This window comes from Ambystoma mexicanum, chromosome 2q (assembly GCF_040938575.1).
Source record: "Ambystoma mexicanum isolate Mex_15411 chromosome 2q, UKY_AmexF1_1, whole genome shotgun sequence".
Classification (NCBI taxonomy): Eukaryota; Metazoa; Chordata; class Amphibia; order Caudata; family Ambystomatidae; genus Ambystoma; species Ambystoma mexicanum.
Window position 1 is genome coordinate 448914593 of NC_090924.1, and position 14982 is coordinate 448929574.

The window sequence follows — 14982 nt, forward strand, 5'->3', positions numbered from 1 at the left end:
CGTGTTATAATCTTCTATTAGACAATTCTAAAATTCACCGCGTGAAATTAACTGGGCCCAAAGGCCAGCGTAAACCGATAGATCGCTGTGCAAGTGCAGCGAAACACCACTCACCTTCTCAGCAAAGCTGCAATCACTCGCGTTGGCTTCGTACAAAGAAGCCGGCCGCCATTTTGGAACTATTTATTTAGTTTCCATGGGGACACGACGCCAAGTCCACTGCTTGGCTTTCGTTGCTAGGTAACCTGTGCGCAAACTGAAAATCCCAGCACCGAGCTCTTGCTCTGCCCGTGATTGTACGCGTACGAGTGCTCAGTTTAGCACGAAAAAAAGGGGGGGTCATATTAGGCAAACTTAGTTTTGAGACAGGTTTCACATTAGCAGAAATATCCAAATTATTCTTATTATTATAAGTCATTTAGCAAAGTATTTCACATTGGTATATTCCCATCAAGCTCGTCCAAGCGACATGTCTCAGTACTTAGTCTGCTAGAAAGACTGCCTTAAAGGTGTAGACCCATTAAACTTCTATATTCTATTATTTACAAGGGGTATCCAAATTGTTATAACTTACATATTTCTGTTGTGTGAGAGCATCTACATTCCATAATGTGCTTAATGCAAATGGTAATTCCAAAAAACGTTAGAGAGTGTCAGTGGTAAATAAGCATTGTGTAAAGACAAATTTTTTTTCCGTATAACTCCTAACTATTTAACGCAAAATATACTAAATCTGGTCCAGTGCAAAATAAAATAAAACAGATAACACATATAACATCATAAATAAAGTAAACAGATGATATTTGCATCATTGGCATGTGATTGATTTTGCAACATAAACTTTGTCAAGTTAAGTGCACACTATTACTAAGTGATGCTAGAGTTCTATAAAAAAAGATGCCATTTCAGTATCCAAATTTAAACCAAACATGGTTGTGTTGAAAAAGCAAATTATTCTTGCTTTCGCTTGTCTCAGCACTCGAATTCTATCTCCACCTCTCTTATTCAATTGAACATATTGTAGGCCAATACATTGGATATTGGTCTTATCATCCATTTGATGGTTCTTTTGCCAATGCACTGCTAAGGGTAAGTTCGGATCTTGACTTCCATGTGTTCCCGTATTCTGATCCTGAGCTCTCTTTTAGTGCTTCCTATTTTGTACAGGTGCACTTGATGGCGTAAACGACATATTTGGTTCTACAGTTAATTGAATGGGAGATCGTAAACACTTTTCCAATATGTCCCTCTAGGCTCTTAGTTTTATCAGATGCAAATTTGCACATTGTGCAAAAACCACATTTTCTGAATCCTGGTTCAATTGGATTGAGCCAGGTGGTTGCACTATTATTTTGTAGAGCTGGTAACAAGGATGGGCTAATGATTGTTTTGATTGTATTGGCTTTTTTGAAAATAACTGTTGGTTTATCATAAACAAATTTGCACAAATGTTCATCCAACTTTAGTAAATGCCAATGTTTGTGTAATGTTTTTCTAATTAGTTTATGGTCTTTGTTGAATTGGGTTATAAACATGAGTTTCATTTGTTTTTCCTCTCAAGGTTTCTTAGAGATCAGTGTTTCCGCTTGTTTTAAATTTTTGGTTTTCTCGAATGCTTGCTGTAAGCATTTATTTGAGTAACCTCGTTGTTTGAAACGATTTCTCAAAAGTTCACATTCTTGTTTAAATCTTTGATCATCTTTACAGTTGCGCCTTGCTCGGATATATTCACCAAATGGAATGTTATGAATAGTGGCTCGTTGGTGACAACTTTATGCGTGTAAAACTGAATTGACATCCGTTGGTTTTCTAAAAGTCCATGTTTCTAAATGTTCATCCCGAACATGAATAGTCAGATCTAAGAAGTTTATTGATTGCGCATTGTATTCTCCTGTAAATTCAATCCCAAGTGGATTATGGTTCAGTCTATCAGAAAATTCTTTGAATGTAGTTTCTGGCCCATCCCAAATCAGAAAAATTTCGTCTATATACCGTGTCCAAAGTTTAGCTCGGTTCTGAAATGCCAGGTCTTTATACACTGTATGTTCCTCCAACATGCCCATATAAATGTTGGCTAGTGATTGTGCGTTCTTAGTGACCATTGCCACTCCCTTAAGTTGCTGGAATAAGCAATTGTTGAAAATGAATAAGTTTGAGTTCAAAGTTATTTGGAGCATTTCTTTTAACATTTCAATTTGACAATAGTAAGAGGCGAAATCGCCTTTGAGGGTATGATCAATCGATGCTAGGGTCCATTTGTGTTGTATGGACGTATACAGCGCTTTTACGTCCAGAGTGGCCAGTAAAAAGGTATCCTGCCAAACAAATGATTGGAGTGTCTATATTAAACTTGAAGAGTCACGTAAATATGATTTAACCTGAGTTGCACGTGGTTTCAAAACCCCATCCAAATATTCAGATAAATTCTCTGAGATCCAACCGATACCACTAAGTATTGGTCGGCCCTCTGGTATGTCTTGATAGTGTTTGTGGATCTTCGGTAGGAAGTACATTGTTGGTGTTACAGGATTTTGTATAGTATTTTCTGTGGTGAGGCCCTTTCTGTGCCAGCTCATTATTGATTCTTCAATTTCCTTTAAGATAATCCGTTGGTCTGTTAAATTCAATTGTCTATAACATTCCAGAGTTGCTAAGTGATTTGATGCCATTTGTAAATAGTCCTCTCTGTCCATAATCACAATATTTCCGCCTTTATCGGCCTCTTTGATAACTATTTATGTGTCCTCGGATAGGGTCTTCAGGGCTTGTCTTTCTCCTCTGGAAAGGTTGTCTTGGTCATACAGTGTTCCGCTATGTTCATGATACCTACGTTGTGATATATCATAAAGATCCTGTGCGACCACTTTGTAAAAAGTATCTATGACACTGTCAGAAGACAGTTGTGGATTAAATTTGGATTTAGTTTTCAATTCCTGAGTACTCAAAAGGTCCAGTTTGATTCTTAGTTCATAAAGCAAATTATGCATTTCAAAATGTTCGTCTTCAGTTAGTGATCTTAGTGTAAAGGTATCTTCTATGTCCTGTCTGGTAAGCTCACTGATAGGAATCGGTACTTTTTCTGGTTGGTAGTTTCCAGGTGCCTTTGTTGGAAAAAAAAATGTTAATCTTAATTTAACGCTGAATTTAAATAGATCGATATGTATGTCAATCTCATTTAGATTTTTCATTGGTGCAAAGGACAATTTCCTCTCTTGTTCCGAGATAACTCTTGTTGAGAGCTTCAGTACCAAATCTTTATTTATTTGTTTTTGTTGGATTCCCTCGAACTGGCCCTCGTTTGTCTTTTGTTTTCTGCTGAGGTTTCTTGTCCTGCGTTGCTTGCATCCCCTCCTCCTTCCTCTCCTCCTTGGAGTGGGGGTGGGGGGTATGTTCCACATTGGTGTTAATTGAAAACGGACCGTTTTTTGTGGTTGCTTTCTATTGCCCATTTAATAATTTACACGCCTAATACAAGGATTTTTAAATATTTAGCTTATACTTCATTTAGAAGATTTGTACTCACAAAATTTGAAGCCCAATTTAACACAGTATAACGGGATACGATTTTTCAATATAGTGTCAAAATTATAAATTGGCTACAATGTGCATACCTGGAAAGTACATTTACAGTTACTATGGACTGAACAACGTAGAACATACGAAATGGGACAATGTTCTGCCCCTACACAATATCATTTCTATGATATAAATATATGATGTATGATTTGTAATTAAAAATACTATTTGTTTTGATAATAGACTACATATAAATGGGATTTGGCCCAACATATTTCTATTGCAAGAGGAGCTTCTCACCCTTGGTGTGGGTAAATTAGCTTATTGAGAATCTTCTTTTCTAATTACAAACTTAAGACAAACCATGACTAATTGATTACCCATCTTTTGTCTCTGTATGTGTGTTTCTCTTTCCCCCTTCCCTCCCTTTTTCTCTCCTTGCCCCATTCACATCATAAATGTATGACCTATTGTTTTCTATTTAATTTTTTGATATGATGCCAACAATCTCTCTAATTTGGTTGATTATGTTTTTCTTGATTTATCATGGTGATTTGCTGCTTATAACTGGATGTTGCACCATAATTACTTGACTCTTTTACTTATTATTGTGTATTTTTCCATCATACAAGTCTATCATTACCAGTATGACCGCACTAGCCCTGTTTTGAGAAAGGCCACATGGGCCGAAACACGTGTCAATCATTATAAGGTCAAATGTTAAAACATTGGGAGTTTCCTTTTTTGGAAAATTAAAATAAAACAACAACTTTCACAACCTTAAAAGGGCGCATTGTCCTGCATATGTGCTGTTGTGGGAGTGTGTGTATTAGTGTGAATGCAAGTGTGTGAGCACTGGATGAGCTGAGTGTGCTCATTCAGGGGTGTTAGCATGCATGGAATTGTCTGAGCACTCTCAGAGATGTGTCTGTGTTTCAGTGTGGGTCTGTTTGGGAGAGGGCACCTTGTTTATACACCAGTGTGCACACACACAATAATGCACTGTGGTGAGGTGCCTGGTGTTAAGTCCTAGTAACAGCACATTGTGCAACTAAAAATCCTTCTATGGGTTCCCTCGCCGCAGAACACCCGTAATGGATAAGGAGATCACATTTGCAGACGTTTTTGGGTTTGTGAACCCACCGGAAACATCTAAAAATTAAATGCAAAAGTCTACGAACCCGCAAATAAGTGGGACGGAGATTAAATGTTCATTTACATTTTTGTAACGCACCACATGCCGATAGGCCTCAGGGCGCACGGAGAACAAAACAAGGTATACAACAAAGATAGAACAGGTCAGTAGGGTGGAGTCGGCTCAGCAGAGTGGTGATTTAAAGTATGATGGGTGGGATAGAAACGCTGGTGTGTGCGCTGTGGCTCTCAAATAATGTTTGATATGTGTTATAGATATATGCAGCCTTGCCCGCAGTGTCACACAATGACCTGCAGGCTCTACCCAAGGCCTCCAAAAAGTAGGTATGTTAATTAGTATAGGGTCAGTGATTCGCAGGGGGCAAACAAGTTCATAATGCTACCATAGCAAGTTATAATTGTCCTTATTCTCTTTTTAAATTCCTCCAGCAACCAATACTTTTCTTTTCAACAAAGTGAATTATTGAAGTCATGTAGTATGCGTCTGAATGCAGCCGATAAGTGTTTCGACCATAGGTCGTCCTCAAGGCTGCCATTACAAGCATAGGTATGATACAGAAAACATCATCACGTGAATAACAATTGATTATACCAATTTGTAGCAAGAAATATGACATAATAATGTGACAAGAAATGTGACGTTGAGTGCAAAATGTACATGATCATTACATAACAATTTGATTGTTGACCAGCCGTGTTGGCGAAAGAACAAGAAACAGAAGACATGGAGCAAAGGTTCGGACTTGTGGTTTAGATTGTGAAGCATAATGCTATAAGTATATAATTTTTCGGTTGTGTTGCTATTGTATTCAACATTAATCAGATGGATGTTCTTTAACATAACATTTATTGGTGACCAGTGGTTATTTAATATGTCATGCTCCACACACTGCAGTGCTAATTGTTTGCCAAACCATCGCGCACCATACAGACATCCCCATCCTTGGCGATTGTAGTCTAGCTAAAATATATATACTCTCTATTGTGTGCTACCTCAAAACTGGGTTGGTTGAAATGATAGAAGGGTTAGTAATTTGCAATATGGGGGGACAAGAAAGATCCCCACGCCTTATATGGTAGTGTTTCCCTCCTAAGTCATTGCAAAAGTTAGAAGTAGAAGTAACAATGAAAAAGTGTGTATCGCGATTCTAATTCTTACAAGGGATGAGGGATATTTGAGAATTAGATTGAGTTATATGAGCGTCTGCCTGCTGACTGTCCTAAGCTTGATGCACTTGGTTTATCTGGGCATCATAGAAGAGTGCAGTCACCAGGTTTGTAGGTGGATAAGGAGAGAAAAAACATTTGTATTGCAAAAATATCAATTGTCAACATTAGTGATAAGCTGTTCACTCACCGATTTGTATTTGCGCAGTTCCTCAAAACATTTATATACAGATGTAAGAACAAAATGACCGTCAGTGTCGCTTCTCAAAAGTATTCTGTTAAAGTGTGATGCCTCCATATATGCCTGGATCGGAAAAGAACCAGTGAGTTCTCTGTATGGAAATGTGGTACCACGTAAGTACGAATTGTAGTCCTGGAGTAGCAAGTAGTTTGTCCATGTGCCGATTTGTCATGGTTCAAAGCTCCTAGTATTGCGGAATTTGTGGTAGGGAGACTCTGTGAACATATCTTACCTCAGTAGGTATGGGTTCCTTTATCATGGATGAATCACCGGTGCCTCGTAATATTACCTCGCACGTGGGCGCCATGTTCGTAAATGTTTATGTAGCTGGCTGACGTCTGACGTTGTAACGTGCGTCGTGACCATAACAACGGACACCGGGGTCCTAGCAGCGGACGCTATTGTCCATGAGTTGAGAGGTGAGCCTAGCTGTTGCCTGTGAATCACTGAGAGAACTGAATGGACTTAAAAATAATAATGCTAAACTATTGTGCCTGTATCATAGAGCAATACATGCTAAATTCAAAACTGAGTTATGATCCAATGTGATGCTGTTAGGAACTTGTTGCATCACACTCATGTGGGCAGCTTGGTTGCTGTGTTCTGAATTAGTCGAAAAGCACGTTTGTGTTTTTGTCTAAATTAGAGTAGTTAAGCACCGTAATTGCTATTGCAAGCACGGGCTGCTAGTCTTTTACTGATCAAAGAGCACACGGATAGGATTATATATAATTACAAAAAGGTGATAAACAGTGTCACTGAAAAATATTGACCAGCTGCCTGAAAAGGGATATTGTAGGTACCACATGTGCATCTCCCAATGAATAAGGTAATACTTCCACAAATAAATACTTGTACCGCCAATTTACTATAACAATTCTATCCAAAACGAACCGTAGCGCGATCACACCCACTGCTGCCGATTTGGGAAGTGCATATTTTGTAGTGCAAAAAGGCTCCAGTGCGGAGACCCCGATACAGTATGGAGGAAAAGGAACAGGGCATAGGAGTATGCTCTGCACCCTAACATCCACACCAACAGAAGACCTGTTTGTCCCCTTTCACCATTCCATTTTGATGTCATTTTTTTTTATGTTATGATATTCTTATTTCTGTACAATATTTTACTATCCATCTATGGGTTGTAGCAATCAAATAAAGCTTAAATTGTAGGCAACCCACCAAAAAGCTGCACCACATTAAACAAGAACACATGAAGAGTGAATGAAAAAAGAGACCTGATTTCTTAGTGGAGGGAAAAAGTAAAGTGCCATCTTACATTGTCAAAGCCAGCAGTTTTGCCTTTAGTATACCATAGTATAGTATAAAGGGCCTGATTCATGGAGCATTTTCCTATGGGATTGCGCCATTATAAAATGCTTCCATAAATGAGGCCCAAATTTGGATACAGGCACCGCCATCCTTTGTTTGGGTTTTTTTTTTATTTCGCACACTGCCACCAATTGCATCGTCTCTTGTTGATTTGGGATCTTCAAGAAGAGTGTGTTGGGCTTGGCTGGTAGGGACAGAGGGAACAATGCAAGATTGCGCTGCTGTGGAGCTGATGTCCTGCAGATCATAAGGAATTCGATTCTTTATGCTGATGCGTTTCCAGGTAATTTATGGCTAGGGCATTTTGGGTATATGTATCCAGAATGGAGACTCGTGTACCCATACAAAGAGGATGTGCCTCATTACAACCCAGGCGTTAAGGGTTTAACGGCGCCGTCGGCGCCGTTAACCCTTAACGCCTGATTAACATTTTAACGCCTGCTTTTAGCAGGTGTTAAAATGCAAGGCGCTAACCCGCCTTGGTGCTAATTACGGCACCGTAATTTACGGTGCCGTAATTAGCGCCTTCCCCACTCCCATTATGCCCTATGGGGCAAAAATGGCAATGGGGAAGGGTAAATGGGGAATGGGGATTTACCGCCCCACTCACCTTGGAATGGGGCAGTAAATCCGCCATCCACCATGGTGTAAACGGAGTTTACACCATGGTGGTAAAGTAGGGAACTTACCGCCTGGGTTGTAATGAGGCCCGATGTGTGAATGTGGGGTTGTGTTTTACAAGCTAGCCTTAGAGGTGAAGAGTTCAGCTGGGGCCAGATTACATAAACTTTGCACGGGTGCAAGGGCAAAGTTGCATGGTATTAGCACTAGGGCAAAGTTTGCCCTATTTTTAAAAACACTAGGCCATATTGAAAAACTATTGCACCATGAAAACTGCAACTTGGCATTGTATGAGCACCTATGCAAAAATTGCCTCAGTGCAAGAAAGATACATTTTCACTGCATTATTGCAACAGGGCAAAGATTGCCCTAATGCAGTGAAAATGTATCTTTCTTGCACTGGGGCAATTTTTGCCCTTGTGCCTCTACCATGCCAAATTGCAGTTGTCATGGTGCAATCATTTTTCAATATGTCCCAGTGTTTTAAGAAAAATAGGGCAAACTTTGCCCTAGTGGTAATACCGTGCAACTTGCAGCAGTGCAAAGTTTCTGTAATCCCGCCCCTGATGGTGTAAGTGTGCACTGGGGAGGCGGACGTTAGCTGGTGTTCACCTGTGTGCATGGTTGGCTGAGTCGCGGCACGCATAAGTCAAAGGTAGAATGTTGTGTCAGCTAGTAAAGAGTTCAGACAGTCGAGATGCCGACAGGTACACAAAATATGCAATTATTATGGTGCAAATCCCACAGTCCATTTCCTTGTGTAAAAATGATCACAATGGACCCCCTGTAAGCAGAGATACTCTGGATCACAATAGGCCCCGTCTAGGGCTCTCTGGGTACAGTGCAATAATCACAAATTGACACATAGGAACAAGCATCACATTGGACTCCTTCAATGAACAAGAATCATGATTCAGACATTACAATGGACCCGCTATGCGCAGGCAACACAATGAAAATATCCCGATAGACACCACAATAGCACAGTGCAAATATCGCATTTGGCCCACTGGCAGCAAAATGTTTTAATTGACCTAAGCAGGTACAGCTGTTGACCATTCCACAAAGGCCTTCGTCTATGTGGCTGTGATACAGAAAAGAGCAGTTCTTCGCAAGACACTGTCCTGTGTTCGGGAACATGTGACTGGAGGTGTAGTCTGAAGATATGCTGCCATTAGAAAACATACCAGGCAATTCAGAGTTGAGAAGTCGACATTTTTGGCTGCCATCCAGGAACGCGTATGTATTTATTGAAGTCGCTTATAAATATATATTATTGGCAGTAATTCAAGTGTAAATACTCCACTGCTCACACCATTTGCCAGCTGTTGTCACCTTCTGGGCAGGAAGTGCCAGCATTAGTGTGTAATTGCCCAGCTATTTGTAACCCCGGGTTCTATCACATAGGGGTTACATATAAACACGGGCATAATTGTGGTTACGTCATAAGGGAAGAGGGTAGGTTAGGAACAGAAATAAACACACAGAGATGGTGAAGGGATTCTTAGAGTTTGTTAGTGCGTATGTGTGTTTTATATTTCTCTTACCTGACTGTGTCAAGGTGTCCTCACTGCAGAGAAAAATCAGAATCTTCAGGGACTGAACATTGGGCAGTCCTCCAATGCAAGAGACTTTGTACTTACCTGCCTCCAAAGGAAAAGCAGAGGCTGCATTGGAGGGCCGTGGCTTCGTGCCACCATCCTCCAGGGTCTAAAGGACCCTGTGAACCGAGCCAAGTATGCAGCGGTGGCCTGGAAATGTGAGAAGTGGTCTGGCGGCTAGTCGCCCTGGCCCATGGACAGACGGGGCAGACCGAGAAGTCATTACCCAGGCCTGTGTGCTGGGCGTAATGGCAAAAGAAAGGAGTAGCTGACAGCCCCACAGGCTCAGTCTGGGTGTACAAAGCTGCTGGCACTGGCAAGGTGGCCTGTGAGGCTTCCACCTGCCTCGTGGCCAGGCGGGGCTGGCAGCGACCAACATTGCAGACTTACCTGGGTAGGCGAGGTAGGTAGTGGAGTCCGCTGTGGCCCAGGAGTGTGTCCCCGCGCACAAAGGCACAGCCTGGTTTGGGGTGGTATGGATCCTGCGCATCAGAGCGCATGACAAAGTGTGGACTGCTGCGACAGAAGAAGCATGCTGATCCAGGCCTGACTGTTGACAGCAGGACTGCCATGGAAAAGCCCTGATTACACCCATACGTCACTGCTGCTATCCCACTGAGAGTTATTACCTGCACCAACATGGAGGAAAGTTAAAAATAGCCTACAAACGATGGAGCTGCTCTCAACAGGCGGGTCTGAGTAGCAACAGCCAATGGCAATCACTCTCTGCAGAGAGACAGGAGACCATGCTCACTTCAATAGACAAGAAGGCAATGTCCCATAAGTAGGAGTATTGTCCTGTCCTGTTGTCCTTTTAGGACAGAAGATAATTAGGGCACACTGCAGCTGTCAGTCATAGGTTGAGGACAACGTGGTCAACTAGGTCAAGGAATTGACCAGGGGGGTTATCCCGTAACCCCATTAATAAAGAGGCAGCTTGAGTGAGGGTGATATGAGGTAGGCCGGACACTGTATGGAGTAAGACGTGTTGACCTAATATAATCACCCGCCCTCCTCTGCATATGCTGTGCCTTACTTTCATCACAAAACTCAGGTCTGTCGCGCAACCTTTGTGGAATTGTTTGGTATAGCATCTTTGTTTTGCAAGTTGTCTGGCTCTCCTTCCTTTGCTGCTGGACTGTGGGGAATCGGGCGTAGCGTTGTCCCACCCTGGCCAAGTGGTGATGGCCATTCCAGTGGGCTCAAATAACCCAGGGCTACACATTCACATGATATGGCACATTATGGCAGGCAATGCTAGATTATATAGCAGGCAAAGCATTCATATTCTGAAGTACTAACACAATTGCCAAGTATTGACACTGAAAGGCGGGTACTCATACCATTATGATCAGAATTGCCCATGGAGTGTTCAGGTGCACACATTAAAATGTGTGTTTTGTGCTGTACAATGACTTTACTCTTGGTTGGACTTTAATTCTTCTCTAAGTGGTTCACTAGATACACCATCAACAAACATTTAAAATCTAGGTTTGCAAGTAAGGGTCTGATTCACAGAAGCGTTTTGTATTGGCACAAACCCATAGGAAAACGTTCTGTGAATCAAGCCCCAAGTGTTCACCAAATTGGAATTGTAAGCAGGTTTTTCTAAGATGCAGAAGCAAACATCTCTGGAACTTAGTAGCATAGATGGAATTCTCATATTTTATAGAAGCCTTAAGTCATGGGTGTTTCACCACCAAACAACTCCCTTCATAGCTTAATGAGAAATCTACACATACCAACAGGGATTGTAGAAGATCTGTTTTAGTCTAGGTTGCTTTGAAATAACATTGACTCTATGTGTGCAGCATACAGTTTGATGTTGCTGCTTGAAGCTCTAACTCAAAAAGATTCCCAACCCGTTTTTTTGAGCTGGTCTACTTATAGAGTGCCCTGCCTTTGTGCTGGAGTCCTTTGTTTTGTCTGGCTTCCTCTTACCCCCACGCCCCACCCCCAACTCCTTAGCAATTGGTTCAGGCAGTCCGGTGTCTCTTTGCCTCTGTCCTGGCGGCCATCTCTCTGTGTTCTGTAGCTATCCTAAAGAAAACCACTCGGTAAGCAATCTTAGGGCCTGGCTGATGCTTTGTGAGCGCCTTACTTTGATTCTAATCTGTATTTTGGCTTGGTTTTGGGTGCTTTTTGGAGGGAGTGGCGTGTATTTTGCAATCGTTTTTTGAGCTAGTTGATGCATGTCATCCTGTGCCTGGGTTAGTCCCCCACACTGACTCCTCTCACCAGCCTCATCCATCAGTCATTGTCCGCGTGTCAGCTACTCTAGCTAGCAATGGAGGATCATTGGGGTTAGTATAAAGGAAAGGGGACTATGAACTAGCACTATTGTACTCACTACAGTGAGTAATGATTTCCTGCTCCTAAGTCCCGTCTCCTTTCCTCCATACTGTTGGATCATTCAACAGCAATAAGAAGATTACCGGACAAGCAAGACCTTAGCAAAACAATAGAGGTGATGGCTGGAAGGTTTAGAATTAATCTTAACCTTTGGCATTGCTCTGGGCAACCCTGCAGACCATCATTCTTTCCCTTTAAATACTTTACAAAAGAGGAAAGACCATATGCAAATCAGGCCTGGTCCGACCCCAAAAGGATCAGTCCAACCTGAAGTGCTTGGAGACATTCCTTCTGCACAAGACCACAAGCATTCCCAGATATGTTTCAGCCTCATTGGGCCTCATTAGTGAGGAGTAACGTAGGTCTCTAGGCCCAGCAGGCACAGGAACCTTGTTTGGGGATACCTGTCCTATAGTGACTATAGCAAAACAAAAGAAGTGATGGCGGGGGTGTTTAGAATGATGTGATGGCGGGGGCGAGACCGTCTACGCACACGTACTCTACCTAGCGTATTGGTCACTCTGCCCATCCCCACAAGTGCACGCAATGCACGCCTACAGTCGAGAACCATAGCTACAACTAACCGAAAGGCCACCTCCCCAGTACTGCATCTATACCACAAACTAATCCACACAACGAAGCTGACCCCACTTATCAAGCACCACCGTGAGCCATTTGCATTGGATACAATGTCTAAGACTCTTGTTAATGTGTCACTCACACGTATGAATGAAATTACCGCTATTTGCAATTCTTCTACCACTGCCTTGCTACCTAATGATGCAAATGCCACTTTATCTGTGTCTATGACCCCAGAAAACATGCCCCCCACTGGTTTGAATGAAATTACCGCTATTTGCAATTCTTCTACCACTGCCTTGCTACCTAATGATGCAAATGCCACTTTATCTGTGTCTATGACCCCAGAAAACATGCCCCCCACTGGTTTGAATGAAATTACCGCTATTTGCAATTCTTCTACCACTGCCTTGCTACCTAATGATGCAAATGCCACTTTATCTGTGTCTATGACCCCAGAAAACATGCCCCCCACTGGTTTGAATGAAACTACCGCTATTTGCAATTCTTCTACCACTGCCTTGCTACCTAATGATGCAAATGCCACTTTATCTGTGTCTATGACCCCAGGAAACATCCCACCGGTTCGGATAGGCCACCCCCGACCATCAATGTCACCCCTGAACCGCACCTCAAATGTGCCCTCATCAACGCCCGCTCCATCAATGCGCATGCACTAGACATCCACGACCTTATTACCACCCTAGATCTAGATCTTCTAATGGTCACCGAAACTTGGCTACATGAAGCCTCAGGCCCCGCCCTATCCCTCGCTCTCCCACCTGGCTATGCCATCACGAGACAAGATCGCATGACCACCGGAGGCGGTGTCGCACTCATAGCCAAAGATTCAATCACCATCAGAAGGGCTGACAAAACTATCAACAATAACAGCGACTACCTTCAATTAAAACTCACCATCTCGCACCAATGCACCATCACCCTACACCTCATCTATCGACCACCAGGCCCCCTAGGAGACTTCCAGGCCTCCATCACCCACCTCCTGGCGGACAACCTCAAAAAGTCATCCAAAGCCATTCTCCTTGGAGACATCAACCTTGGCCTGAATGACGCCAAAGACCCTACAGCCAAAGCACTTGACACAGCCCTAGCCACCCTAGGATTCGTCAACACCATCAACAACCCCACACACGCCCTAGGCAGATCACTAGACTGGATCGCCCACCACAATTGCCCCATCACAGTCACGGGCAACACCCCCACCCCATGGTCCGACCACCACACCATCACCTTTAACATCCCCACCACTACAACCACATCCCACCCCCCTCCTCCCTTGCCTCCTGCCCTTACAAGGAGTGCCCGTCAACTGACCAAAGAAAGACTCCTACCCTTCTTACAGGGACCTGCCTTCACAGCCCCATTCTCCAACGACCCGGAAACTCTGGCAAAAAATTATGATACGGCCATCACAGCAGCAATCAATACCATCGCCCCACTTAAACTTCGGAAAACCAAACCCACTAGACACTCTAATGCGTGGTTCACCCAAGACCTTCTAAAACTACGCTCCGACAAACGGGCAGCATTAGCTCTTTGGCAAACATCACGGGATGAGAAAGACAAACTCAACTTCAAATCCCTTGCAATTAATTACAAGAAAGCCATCATTAAAGCCAAAGCTAAATCCTTCGAAGAGAGAATTGCTGAGGCCAAGTCGAACACCAAGGAAATGTTCGCCATTTTCAGGGAACTTGAGAACCCCACACCCACCCCCCAAAACTTCACTAAGGACAAAGAATGGTGTGACAACATCCAAACAGCCATGCGCAATAAGATCAGCTCTCTCCAAGCCAAAATCTTGAACACCAAACTAACACTCTCCACCCACACTACACCCTCCCCACCACCACTGCCCCCATCACCCACTGAGGCCCCACCCACCTTCTTGTTTAAAACCGTCCAAGAAAACGACATGATCAACATTATGAAAAACATAAAACCCTCCAATTGCAAAGGCGACCCCTGTCCTGCCTCCATCATCAAAGACTGCGCTGACACCTTGGCCCCTTTTCTAACAGCCTTTGTCAACGCCTCCTTCACCACTGGGAGAGTCCCCGCCTGCCTAAAGGAAGCATGGGTCCGACCCCTCATAAAGAAACCCACACTTGACCCCACCTCCCCTAATAACTACCGCCCCATCACCACTGTCCCTTTCCTCCTCAAGATTCTAGACAAAGCAGCCTACCTGCAGGTCCAGCACTTCCTCGAAGAACAGAACCTCCTTGGACTGAGACAATCCGGCTTTCGCCCTAGGCATGGGACAGAGACCGCCCTACTCGACCTAAAAAACCAAATGGACGACGCAAGGGACCAAGGCAAACCTGTCTTGCTCCTTCTCCTGGATCTCTCGGCAGCTTTTGATCTTGTAGACCACGACATCCTCTGCCACCA